General features: G+C 39.6%; 1 non-coding gene across 1 annotated transcript; it reads left to right on the forward strand.

Annotated features, from left to right (window-relative positions):
- The first annotated feature begins 1,594 nt into the window (after positions 1–1,594).
- On the forward strand, positions 1,595–1,670 carry TRNAG-ACC (transfer RNA glycine (anticodon ACC)). The gene has a single exon. It is a non-coding gene; the product is annotated as a tRNA-Gly (tRNA).
- Positions 1,671–3,882: the final 2,212 nt, after the last annotated feature.

Consider the following 3,882-nt stretch of genomic DNA (forward strand, 5'->3'; position numbering starts at 1 on the left):
GACTACATCAGACTAAGAAGTTTTTGCTCAGCAAGAGAAACTGATAACAAAATAAACAAAAAGCCTACTAAATGGTAAATGATATTTTCAAACAACAGCTCAGATAAGGGTCTACTATCCAAAATATACAAAGAACTCATAAAACTCAACAACAAACAAACAAACAATCTAATAAAAAAATGGGAAGAGGACATAAACAGACACTTCTCCCAGGAAGAAGTACAAGTGGCCAACAGATATATGAAAAGATGCTCATCTTCTTTAGTTATTAGAGAAATGCAAATCAAAACTGCAATGAGATACCACCTCACACCTGTTAGATTAGCTATTATTAACAAGACAGGTAATAGCAAATTTTGGAGAGGCTGTGGAGAAAAAGGAACCCTCCTTCACTGTTGGTGGGAATGTAAAGTAGTACAACCATTATGGAAGAAAGTATGGTGGTTCCTCAAAAAACTGAAAATAGAACTACCTTATGACCCAGCAATCCCTCTACTGGGTTTGTACCCCAAAAACTCAGAAACATTGATACGTAAAGACACATGCAGCCCCATGTTCATTGCAGCATTGTTCACAGTGGCCAGGAAATAGAAACAACCAAAAAGCCAGTCAATAGATGACTGGATAAAAAAGATGTGGCACATATACACTATGGAATACTACTCAGCCATAAGAAATGATGACATCGGATCATTTATAGCAAAATGGTGGGATCTTGATAACATTATACGAAGTGAAATAAGTAAATCGGAAAAAAACAGGAACTGCATTATTCCATACGTAGGTGGGACATAAAAGTGAGACTAGGAGACATTGTTAAGATTGTGGTGGTTACGGGGGGAGGGAAGAGAGGGAGAGGGAAAGGGGGAGGGGGAGGGGCACAAAGAAAACTAAATAGAAGGTGACAGAGGACAATCTGAATTTGGGTGATAGGTATGCAACATAATTGAACGACAAGATAACCTGGACATGTTATCTTTGAATATATGTATCCTGATTTATTGATGTTGCCCCATTAAAAAAATTAAATTAAATTAAAAAAACCTACTTTATTAACAGTTATCTTCTCGATGAATGATTTATAAAACATTGACAAGTAATTTTTATAAGTGACAAATTTTGGATCTACCACCATCAGTTGCTGTAAAGGTTAATGGCAAGCTTGTTATTTCTCCTACAGTTTCATTAGGTGGCTATTGTCTGAAAGGTATTTACCTGAAAGATTTACAGAATCAATAGTGGTATTGAGGTAATGAGGAGCTGCTTTCTCCTGGAAGTGGAAGTAAAATATGAGTATCACTTTGTCTCATGTTTTGAATCAATGACCGATGTCTTCCTGAACTAGCCAACTATACCATTGGTCACCCACAGGCAGGTAGAGAACTTGGTAACTGACATCAAGCTCCAGAGATTAAGATGATGGACAAGTAGGTAACACTTTCAACATGTTTTTATAAAATAATAGTCTCTGGCTAATGGATAAGAAGAGGATTATTTTAAGTAGGCCATGATGAATGGTAAAAATAAAGTTTTGGCAAACGTGTCACCTCATTTTTATTTTCAAAAACAAATTTTAAAAGACAAAACATTTCAAGCCCTGGCCGGTTGGCTCAGAGGTAGAGCGTCGGCCTACCATGCGGAGGACCGGGGTTCGATTCCCAGCCAGGGCACACAGGAGAAGCGCCCATTTGCTTCTCCACCCCTCCGCCTCGCTTTCCTTTCTGTCTCTCTCTCTTCCCCTCCCGCAGCCAAGGCTCCATTGGAGCAAAGATGGCCCGGGCGCTGGGGATGGCTCTGTGGCCACTGCCTCAGGCGCTAGAGTAGCTCTGGTCGCAACATGGCGATGCCCCGGAGGGGCAGAGCATCGCCCCCTGGTGGGCAGAGCATCGCCCCATGGTGGGCGTGCCGGGTGGATCCCGGTCGGGCGCATGCGGGAGTCTGTCTGACTGTCTCTCCCTGTTTCCAGCTTCAGAAAAATGAAAAAAAAAAAAAAAAGACAAAGCATTTCATTATGTAGAATAGTGATTTCTCTAAGAAGATTTCAGATCTAAACTGGTTATTTCTTTATTTAATTTCTCTGTAAAACCCCAAATGTTTTTTGTCTTGACTTTGGCACTAATTTAGGGCTCTCTAGTTCTGTTCAGTGATTTTAAAAACTTGACTTATTAAACAAAACCCTGGATCTTAAAGGAGATGATAAACCTAAGCTGGATAAGTAATTTACCTGCATATTTATGTGTTCAATACAGGTAAGCATACACTGCCATATTACAGATATTAAATTAGTTTCTCATTTAAAAGAAAACACACACAAAAAAAGTGTTGCATTTAGAGACACTTGTTTTGGTTGGTTTGGAAACTTACATATCTGAATTCTCCTATAAGGCAAGAGGACCTAGAACAGTGCCTAACTCAGAGTAGTCACTCAATAAATTCTTATTTAAGGATGACTGTTTTCTGGACTCTAATACCAGGAATTTACCACATTTTAATAATATGCTAACTTTGTGTCACAAGGGGGAGAAATAATAACATTTACAAAACAAATGAGAAGTAGAAAGCCAAGGGCTGCAAGCTGAGGGAAAGCTATGGATAAAAAGGGCTCCAATAGAAAGTTTTAAAGATCTCCAGGGAAACAAAAACTTCAGTAGAAAAGGAAATTTTATCATAATTTATAATACACTTTAGCTGTGAATAATCATATCAATGTAATCACTAGATATTGATCTAATCAAAATTACAATGTAACAATTAAAAGAATAGTTAATGAAAAGGTTTCTATTTTCCATGGTAAAAGTCAATCAATAAAGCCTAAAAAAATTTATTTTTTATATTTTTCTGAAGTGAGAAGTGGGGAGGCAGAGAGACTTCCACATGTGCCTGACCAGGATCCACCTGGCATGCCCACCAGAGGGCAATGCTCTGCCCATCTAGGGTGTTGCTCTGTTGCAACTGGAGCCATTCTAGTGCCTGAGGTCAAGGCCATGGAGCCATTCTCAGTGCCTGGGCAAACCCTGCTCCAATGGAGTCTTGCCTGGGAGGGGAAAAGAGAGACATAGAGAGAAAGGAATGGGGGGAGGGAAGAGATGTAGATGGGAACTTCTCCTGTGTGACCTGACTGGGAATCAAACCCGGGATATCCACACACCAGGCCAATGCTCTACCACTGAGTCAACCAGCCAGGGCCAAGCATAAAATTTTTAAAAAATCAAAATTAATTCCAAAATAATTAGCTAAAAGAAATTAAATCTTTGCTTGTGAGGAGGAGAGAATAGAATGGTGAAATTGCTTGCGTGTGTATGTTTTGCACTTAAAGTTTCAGTTCTTCAAAAAGCCAGAAGCTATGTCACATTAAAGCTAATGAACAAGCTACACCCCATGACCTTGTTGTTAATTGATTATCTCACATTCATAGGATCTAGGGATATGTACAGAATCTTAATGTCAAATTAGAGTAGACCCATAACCACAGCCTTACTACTTGCAGTTTGTTCTACTGCCATATTAATATTAAATGGAAAGAAATCATAGACTATAAAAAGGTATCAGGTAATCACAAAACAGTAGATTTAATCACTGTATGACAGCTGGGGATTTAAAAATCTGATTAAACTCTCTTACTTTGCCACTGAGGAAACTGAGGGGTCTGGAAGAGATGTTTTCCAAAGCTGGGATTAGAAAACAGCCTGTTACTTCTTGTGTAGAATGTGTGTGTGTGTGTGTGTGTGTGTGTGTGTGTGTGCGCGCGCGCATGTGTGTTTTTCCAAAGTTAGAAGGAGATAGGCAGTCAGACAGACTCCGCATGCACCTGACCAAGATCCACCCAGCATGCCCACCAGGGGGTGATGCTTAGTCCATCTGAGGCATTGCTCTGTTGCAGCT

This window comes from Saccopteryx leptura, chromosome 2 (assembly GCF_036850995.1).
Source record: "Saccopteryx leptura isolate mSacLep1 chromosome 2, mSacLep1_pri_phased_curated, whole genome shotgun sequence".
NCBI lineage: Eukaryota > Metazoa > Chordata > Mammalia > Chiroptera > Emballonuridae > Saccopteryx > Saccopteryx leptura.